This window comes from Lycium barbarum, chromosome 5 (genome assembly GCF_019175385.1).
Source record: "Lycium barbarum isolate Lr01 chromosome 5, ASM1917538v2, whole genome shotgun sequence".
Taxonomy (NCBI): domain Eukaryota; kingdom Viridiplantae; phylum Streptophyta; class Magnoliopsida; order Solanales; family Solanaceae; genus Lycium; species Lycium barbarum.
Genome location: NC_083341.1, coordinates 22,660,955 through 22,670,550, shown reverse-complemented (window position 1 = coordinate 22,670,550; position 9,596 = coordinate 22,660,955).

Below are 9,596 nucleotides of genomic sequence, written 5' to 3'. Positions count from 1 at the left end.
TCTGAATCTTGCAATTCCCGACTTTGATATTGTGCGATATCCTTCAAGAATAGCTAAAATATGCCCCTGCGTTACTCAAAGAAAATTTGTTAGTGTAAAATAACATGGTTGTCTTGCATTGAACACCAAAGCTTTGGCGTTGAATCTGCATTTCTCGTGGTGATAGCATTGCAACAATTTGGTGACGCTAATATATTGCTCGAGATTTCGATTCATGCTTTTGTCGAATAATGATAGTCCATTTGCAAAGCTGCCTCAGTGTTGCTTCGTAGGAAAATGAAATTTTCACTATATTAAGACCGAACCCACCATAGGCGCCTACGTATCCCGCTACCAACAGGAATCAAGTCGAACGTAGTTCATAATACAAAGCTTTAGCAAAAATTACAAGAAGGAAAGTTGATCATGAGGCAAGTGGGTGGAGAATGCTAGTGACAGTAGATCCTTTCAATCATCTTACTTAGTTCCACGCTTCCTTTTCAAATGTCTCGGTGCTAATTTTGATGGATCACCGGTAACAATAATTGCATTTACAACTAGAGGGCCCTCGTTGTCGCACAATTTATTTTGTTGCACACTTATCTTATCCTTTTCGATCATGTTCTGGATCTTATGCTTAAGTGCCGGGCAATTTTCTGTGTCATGACCTGGAATATTAGAGTGGTAAGCACAACTCTTGGACCAATCGAAATCTGGCGGTAGGCTTTTAGGGATCCAGGCTTCAGGAGTCCTTTGGCTTTCATTCTCTCAAATATGCTGGTTAATGACTCTTCAAGAGGAGTAAAAGTGCGGAGTCTTGCGTGCTCTGACTGTCGTAAGCTAGACTGTGTTTGATCGGGTTGATATCGAAAGCCTCGTTGATGAAGGTATACATGATCATGCGAACATTGATGGTTCTGCCGTGATTGCGGCGGACGTGTAGACCTGACAGTTGAGTCGGTCTCTCTGTTTTTGCCTTGCAAGTTGTTGAATGTCTCGGCTTGAAAAGTTTCTTGTACTGATGAAGTGTCAACAATTTTTCCTGCTCGAATGCCCGCTTCTACTTGCTTTCCAACTTGAATTAAATCAGAAAAGTCGCGTAACCGCGCACATAACAACTTTTCATAATATATGCCCTTTTGCATTTGGATGAAAGTTGAAATTAGCTCATTCTCGGGCAACGGAGGGTGTATTTTTGAAGCTTCCAATCTCCACCGGATGGCATATTCCTGAAAAGACTCATGTGGCATTCTTTCTATCTCAAGCATATCATACAGATTTGGACTAACCCCGATGTTAAATTTGAAATGTTCTACAAAGTCACGGGCCATGTCCTCCCATGTGTACCATTTGCGAAAGTCTTGTTCCGTGTACCAATCTAACGCCAACCCTGATAGGCTCTGAATGAACAATTTCATTCTTATGGCTTCATTTTGTCCAATTCCCATTAATCTGCTACAATAGTCCTTCAAGTGCGTAACAGGATTTCCTCTGCCATTAAAGGTGTTGAATTTTGGCATTTTGAATCCGGGCTGCAAATCAACATTCGGAAGCATGCACAAACTTTCATATCTTAAACTTTGGACATTTCTTGCCCGCATCTCTTCTTCGATAATTCTCCTTAAATTGTGAAGCTCTCTATTCGAGTTATTCTGATTGATTGCATTCATTTCATTTCTCAATCTCTTGTATGGGCATACCGCTAGCTGATTTTGCTGGTTTTCTGTGAAGGGCGCCGCAAGTGCAGGCTTTTGGACATTAGGCGTCAACGTGACTTGCAAAATTTCTGGTTTAACAGAGTATCTTGGCGACACATATGTAGGAGCTGAGGGAGGAGAAATAGTGAAGGAAATGTTTTGGGTTGAGCGGGAAGCTGAACTTGTGTTAGGAAGCAGGCTAAAGGTATTTCCCAAATTGACCAACACGCTTCTTTGTACCACATTCTTCTCGCTATTCTCATTTTGCGCTTGCACCAATCCCACACCGATGTTGAATGATTCAAATCTTTTTGCCATTGTATCTTGTCCTTAACGCAGATTCGCAGCCAACCCAATGTTCAATGCTAGGCAACCTCTAAAGAATTAAAACTAAACAAATAGAGAATAAATTCAAATAATTCTCTTGGCATCAAGTAATCGCAAATAAATTCGAAAGCGAGCATATTACAAATAAATCTCAGTAAATCACTTAGCAAGTAAGCCAGCAAATGATTTACAAAGTTTATAACACAAACAGTAATAGCACGTCCTAATATGCAGGGACCTCTTTGTGCCAGAGGTAGGCCTAACGCTAAATATTCGAGATTATGATAGAGTGATCCAAGCCCTTTAATTGAGACACTTAAGTTTGGAAATAAAAGGCCAAGTTTCATTGAAATAAATAAAAACGAGTGTGTTGATGAGGCAAGTGACTAAAATACATAAAAGATGATATAATGTAAAAACAATCTTAAGACTTGGCCTAAATCTTTTGCACTTGATCACGCTTCAAAGATGACAATGTAGCATACTAGACTACAAATTCCCACGTTCCGACTTTTCGGTCTCCACAGTATCATTCGTCCCGCCAAGCACGAATGCTTCTCACCTTAGGACAGCAGGATCACCACCATTAGTTTGGAAAGTTAAAAGTCAATAAAGCTATTTCCTGCTCAACACAAATTATCATATCAAGCAATACAAATAAAGCCTAACATCAATTCTCTTGCAATCACTCATATGCATCAAAAGGATATGTATCACCTACTGAATGATTCACAAACACATAATCAAACATATCAAAGCATAGGTCCCTAAAGAAACTACAACTCAACTGATAAATATCAATTAAAACAATATGAAAGCTTAAGTAGCAAATTCCAATCTTCTAAAGATAGGCAAGGAAGATTGACATTACAAACACCTAAGACGAGAGATTGTATTAGGAATAAAAAATTAACTAATTCACTGATTGCCGATTATTAAATGAAAAAGCACTTGAGATTTCTTTATTACACTCCCACACCCAAACTGTGACTACTTTTAACTCTTCCCTTCTATAGATTTCTTTTCCACCAATAAATTCAACTTCTCACTTCTGTGATATTGACCAACCGCATATAAATTGGACAACACTTAAATTAACATGTTCTTTATCCTCTCTATCACTCGTCTTCCATGCGAAAGTGATTCATATGGGTATTTTAAACATTCTTGTGTGCTTAAGGTTGCACATGTTCACCATCCTTGAAGGATTTTTGCTCAATGCTCAACGGACAATGAATAGTGAACAAAGGTGATTTCACACACTATGGGACACCACATATAACTTTTCCCTGGGAAAAATACCAAACGAGATCAGAAAGCGTCATTTCGAATAGATGATGAAAGCAGTTTGCTCAAGGTATTGCATTTCGGACTTCAGCAAAAGCAAAATAATATTTAGCCTCCAAACTCATATATTTACTAAAGATGCAGCCCATAGAATACAACGACAAACTCATTGAAGTGCAACAATAGTCTATCAAATATAACAGCTTAAATGAAGCGTCTGTTTGTTTTAAAGTGCAGCAGTTGTTGCCTTTTAAAGTGCAGCATTGGGACACCAATTCAGCATCTGTTTATTTTGAGGCAAACAACTTAGCCACCCACATGATTGCAGCTCAATCACAAAATGTGAGCGTGAGCTCAAGTAAGTATTCTTTCTCCTAGAATCGAAGACAGCAGTTGATGATTAACATACAACAAACAGACTACAACAGACAATAGCGATAAATAGCCATCAGTAGCAAATTGGTCCAGAACTAGATCAATTATAACATTAGTTCCCAAAAACTAAGTGTAGCAATCTGCTCTTTAAAATAGTATAGCAGCAGCAGCAGTTTTTTTTTTTTAATCAAGAAAACATCGTAGCAATTGGCTCTAGGAATGCAGCAACAGTAACCTCAAAGCTCAAATAAAGCAGCAACAGTTTTGCGCAAGGTCCAACACTTGTATCTAGTGTAGTAGCAGCAAATTTACTCAAAATAGTGGCAATTTTCAGCCTCAAATACGCAGGAACCATTCAGACAAGATGCAGCAGTTACAAACCAAATGGAAACATCAAATTGACACAAAAGATGGCACCTTTTAGCCCCGAAATACAACAAATATTCAGCCCCACCACAGCAACAGGAGAACTTAGTTCAAATACAGAAATAACGAACCAAACATAGTGACATTCACTCAGAAGTTGCAGTAACAAAATGATTTAAAAGCCTTCCTCTGTTAGCTTCATCAAAATACTCCCAGGGCAGGGATCAACAATAAAAGCACCTTAAGATCGTTTGAGATTTGAAACTCCCCCAAGTCATGCATAGAAGAAAAGTGTGAAGGATGAGTATTTGTGCATAGAGAAACTGTAACAAGATAATATCACATCTTGGTTTAAAATGTTTGAAGAAGGATCCTGGCGACAACTGCAGCCACAGTATTCAGAACAAACTCAATGAGTAAGACCTTAGCTACAAATGAAACATAACTCAATATAGTATATGCCTCCAAGACAGATAAACACTAACACTATGACAGAATCTTAAACTCAAAGGCCTAAATAGCAAAAGGGAATTATCACCTTCCATATTCGATGTTGTACAAGATCCGAAGGTTTCTAGAACCTTAGGCATGGAAGGCTATCGAAGAGACTTAACCAAACCCAAACTTGCCTTAGCTTACAACCAACCAGATGACAATAGTAGCGGAGGAATCACTTAATAGAGATTTTTACACCTTTTTGAAATTGCAGCTTTTCATCCAAGAAACCAATAAATTAGCCTAAAGAGTTGCAACAATTCCCACCCTTATTTAGGATACTAAGGAAACATCAATAGGCTAGAGGTTTAATATCTCAACAAGATAACCATTAGTTTATTCAAGGTGCAACACTTCAAACCTCAAATTATCCAAGATGCAACAACAAGCAGTCAAGTTTTCTCAGAAAATACAACTTATGTAAACAGTTTCAACCCCATATGTAGTAGGGTAATCAAGTGTAGTGATCTGTTCTGCTTGTTTTTTGTATGACAAGAACAATAATTCTTAAGGGCAGGGATCAAAGGAAATGGTGTGGCAGTAATTGATTAATAGCAGCACCAAGGCATTACATTGAAGCATAGCAGGGAATTTAACAACCAAACAACCTTTAAGAAGCAACCATATTTGACCTCAAAGATGTAGGGTTAACCTAATCAATTTGCAGCATAGCAGTAGCAGTTCAATCACTTTTTGGCCTCATTTACAATCAAGAGTTCATGCCAGGACATGGTAACAAATAGCCTTACAACGGATGATTCTTATACCTCATAATACCATTTCAAGGAGTGAAGCAGAGTGCTGAAAAGCAACCTCTTGACACAGCAGACAGTTTATGGACTTGCAACAAGAATCATGGTGTATTTATTCACATGAGTAGCAGTGATAGCAGAAACTTGCCTCTCAATAAGTCATGATAGCAATCAATATAAAGGACTAAAGGGATTAGCAAACTTATCTGATAGTACAACAAGCTCCAAGGAACTCTAGTATAGGCTCAATAAAATGCAGCAAAGCCCCAGATGTGCAGCAGCTTACGAGCAGTTGGGGGATTTGCAAATTTCCCCAAGTCATGCAAAGAAAACAAAAGGGGAAAGGAGAGTATCCAACAACAGTTTTCACAACAAACGATAGCCAAATGAAATAAAGATTCTTCTCTTAGTTTAATAAATATCACCACTTAATCTAGGTTTGAAAAAATAACAACTCAAGGAGACAGAGGATTCAAGTTTTAAGGCCTTTTAAAATAGTTTCATCAACATAATCTCATAACTTAATCAAGAGTTTACATGAATCGTCACATGCTAGTCCTTAAGGTAGATTTCTTATTGAAATGAGATACATGCTATTGAGAGGGCACATACTCAAACTTAATTGTTTGCAAAGAACATAATGAGATAACCTTGAAACATATCCTACCCTCAGAAGGCCATAACAAAACCTAAACAGTGATGAACTTTTTATGACTTCAAACACCTAAACTTGACTCAAAATATTAGCTGAGGGAGGGAACTCATGTAACAGATATTTGAGCTGCTTTGCCCTCAAAACTAGTAGGCTAAAATCTGAATCTAAATACAGCACACAAGTCATTGATATTCAGGAAACTTATAGTTCTCATGATATGCAATTAATTTAGTATGTTCATAATCAGTTTCTTTATAATATATCTCAACAAAAAGAGAAATAAGCTTCCAACAAGATTAGTGAATCCTTATCCAATGTGAAAGATCATTTACCATACACCAGATTTATGCTTAGCATGGTCAAGCCCTTAATTCATTTAAAGAAAATGTTTAATAATTGATTAAGCCTAGGATAGCCTCCTAATCATCTTGATTTAACTAAATCAATCTTTGGTTTCAAGTGAGAATACACAAACATGATATACATCAAATAATGATTCAATTTGTAAGCTAATTCTTAACTAAATAGCCAGACAACTTCAAAAGTCTAGACGTGGTGAACACTCAAAACTTCATAGATAGACACTTAAACTAAGGCACTCAAATGAAATGCAAACAGAATGAACAAACGTTTACTGGACTGAACAGCTGAACAAAGCATATATGCGACAAAAACTGACATAGACTGACTGACAAAGCCAATGAGCACACCAATTCGAGTCTGGTTTATACTAGATAGGTCTGTTACGATTGGAAAAAATGAACTAAACAATCCCTATTAGCTGAGTACTCATCTAGACAGATCAAATGTTTCAATTGTAACAGCTGAGTACTCATTAAGATATTGCTAATCTTCACAGCTTTAAAACTAAAGAAGCCTCGATACTATGTTGAATATTGTTTCAGACATATAAACCTAATCTAATTAAAAATATTTTAAACAAAGCACATAAAGAACACATAATGCAACATTATGGTAGAACTATCCTACAAAAAGAAATGATTCCCAAACTTGGCATGTCGTGGTTAGACTTGGATCCTTCTCTCATTATCACGTTACACATAATATGCTTGTTGGTCGTTGGGTTATGAAACCCGTCGACAATTTGGTAGATTTTCTAATTGTGGAGTCGATACCAAGGACCGACCCACCTAAGGCTTATGCATGCATGACTTAAATAGAATTGGTGGCATAGCTCTATCTTAAGTTTTCTAAGATTTGGCTTACTAGACACAAGGCTCCCCCAAGCGGACAACTTGGGAGTGGAAAGTCTGTGGCCGTCGACTGCACCGCCGATCGACTAAATCCACAAGATCGATCCAACTAGAAGGGTAATTTAGTAGTGCACGGGCGCGAACCGCGAAGCCGCTTTAAGTGTGTGAATATGTGTGAGTTTTCCAGGAGTGGAAGAAATATGAACGGAATGCCAATTAAAGAAAGCAGTAACATATTATTACATAGAAAATTTCACATAATAAAACAATTACTTAAAACATAAGAGAAACAAATAAGGCAACAATAAAGGCAAAAAATAAAATAAAAAACCAAACATACAACAAATCAATTATTAACCTAAGTTGTTATGGTCAAGAACCTAATTAATCCCCAGCAGAGTCGCCAAGCTGTTATACCCCATTTTAACCGGGTTGAAACGAAGTACAACATATTGGAGATTCCTGTATTGCTTCGATTAAAGAGTCGCCACCTAATTGATTTTACGGTGAATTAGGACACCTAATCATTAACTAAGGTAAAGTTAAAACTAAACCTCCGTTAATGGTCTGCTTAACCAATGTGATTCTGGGTAAGGGTTCTATATCATTCTAAAGGGAAGGGGTTAGGCATCCTTTAGAATCCATTAAATATGGTTATCCGGCCAAACTTAGGTTAATTAATTAAGATTTAAAATTTAAGAAAATAGCCTTGAAAAAATAAAAAGAAAAAGGATAACTTATAATTAACAAAATTTAAAATACTATTATGTGAATGATGCACTCTATATGGTGAAACTAAGTACTTAATGTTCAGAGCGGTAATCCTAAATGATAGAATCTACCCCTTTCTAATCCTACATGAATCGTAGGTTCTCCACCTAATTTTAAACTGCACACAATCCAAAACACAGACAAATTAGCAATCATAAAGATGGATGAGAGGAAATGAATGATAAGAAAAAGAGAATAAAATGTTGCAGGAGATCTCTGACGAGTTTCGCCTGCCCGAGGTGATTTAAGAATTGCGACACGAGATGACTCTATGGATGGGTGTGCCGAGTCTCATCTTGAGACTTTATTTTGATAAAGTCCCGAATTAAGACTCCGTTTGCTCCGATGTGTACATGTAAGAGAAAGGGGAAAAGAGATAAAGATTAGCATCCGATTATGACAAAGCTATTATTGTTCTAAGAAAAGTAACAGATTAATTAGGTACAAATGAACAGACTCTTTGGTGCACAATATACCATCAGCTCTTATCTAAGGGAAATAACAATCAGCACAGCAACTATGGCATAATCAACTTTAAGAAGCCATGGTATTATGCCAGACATCCTGAACATTTAATACAACATATTGAAATCCTTACTAGCTCGCTTGATCAAACAACATCTAAATCCGCCTACTTAATCAATTCTAACAAAAACAACCTGTAAATCATGATTAACTAGAACACGACCAATATATATAGTGCACACCCAGCATAAACAGCCTAGACCAAATGACTTCTAAAGCATGTTTATACGAGCAGACTAAACATAGTATACTGTCCAATGAATGCAACAACAAACTAATCACCACTATTAAATTAGTTCACATAATCACTAATTAAGTTACTAGTTAAATTGATTCATATAATATTTACTCCTTTTCAATCTAAAATCAAGATTGAACACGAATACGACTCAACACGGACCAACTATTCTAACACATATACATATGTTTAGACTACGTACACAAATCACACAGAAACAGTAAAATGAACTAACACCGAAAAAAAAAATATTTAGCTAATTAACTCATCACATGAACATCCTTAATCACAAAAAAAAATGGCAAATTTAAGCTAACACATAGCAACTAAAGAAACGAGAAAAATGCAAAAAAATAGATGAAAAGGGGAATTACCTGCTTCGGGTGCAGCGAAGTGAGGCGCGGGGTCTCCGATTCACACTCGAATATTATCAAATCCGAGCTCGCGGTGCTCGAATTCACAGCGACGACAAGACAAGCAAATGCAAATTGGATCTAGTATTTTGACCCAATATTAGAACAAGATTTCGGCTGCTAAAGAAACTGATTTTAAGGAATTCTACGCGGCTAAAAGGACTTGTATTTTAGAGATTTTTTGGGATTTCGAAGAAAACAAAAGAAAACTCGTTTCGGAACTTGATTTTCAAGGGGGCTTTCTATTCCAGCTCTAATTCTTGGGGAATTTCGTGACTCCAAAAAACCTCCCCTTTTGCAATTCAACTAACCACTATTTATAGGGTTTTTGCTCTTTTGGCGTTGAAGAAAGAGGGAGGAGCGGGAGAGAGAGAAGAGTGGGGGACAAGCGGGGAACAGGGACAAGTGGAGGAAGCGGAGAAGAAGGAGGAAAAGGGGGGGAAGTGGGAGCGGCGGCGAGGGAGCGGGAAAGGAGAAGAGGCGGCTAGGGTTTTTTTTGGGG